The following is a 365-nucleotide window of genomic DNA, read 5'->3' on the forward strand; positions in this document are numbered from 1 at the left end:
AAATAGTTAAAAATGAGCTCCACCTCAATCTACTACAACAGTAAAGTTCTGCTTTACATGAATGCATGAGTCATAATAATAGTATGTAGTACTAACAGTCACAGGGGACATTTTTCTGCATAAAGAACACTTCCTTTTATTACTTGAAGATACAGTTTCCTGCTTATACTTACATACTTTCTATACTATCACATCTATAACACAATCTACGGATAAGTCCATCAAAATACAGCTGCTAATGTCGTTGTCGTAATGTTGTCAGATTCTTTCCTTTGTCTTTGTTAAATATCTGCAGCGTCACACAGCAGCAGCAGCTTCATTAACATAATGTCTGCAGGTAAATCACATGAGGTCTGCTGGGAATA

At 35.6% G+C, this 365-nt stretch overlaps 1 protein-coding gene across 1 annotated transcript in view; it reads right to left on the reverse strand.

Annotated features, from left to right (window-relative positions):
* plekhd1 (pleckstrin homology domain containing, family D (with coiled-coil domains) member 1) overlaps nucleotides 1–365 on the reverse strand; it is a 14,691-nt gene that overhangs the window by 3,471 nt on the left and 10,855 nt on the right. The window lies entirely within an intron of this gene.

The sequence above is a fragment of the Morone saxatilis genome, unplaced genomic scaffold, assembly GCF_004916995.1.
Source record: "Morone saxatilis isolate NCDOM2014 unplaced genomic scaffold, NCSU_SB_2.0 Contig3, whole genome shotgun sequence".
Lineage (NCBI taxonomy): Eukaryota > Metazoa > Chordata > Actinopteri > Moronidae > Morone > Morone saxatilis.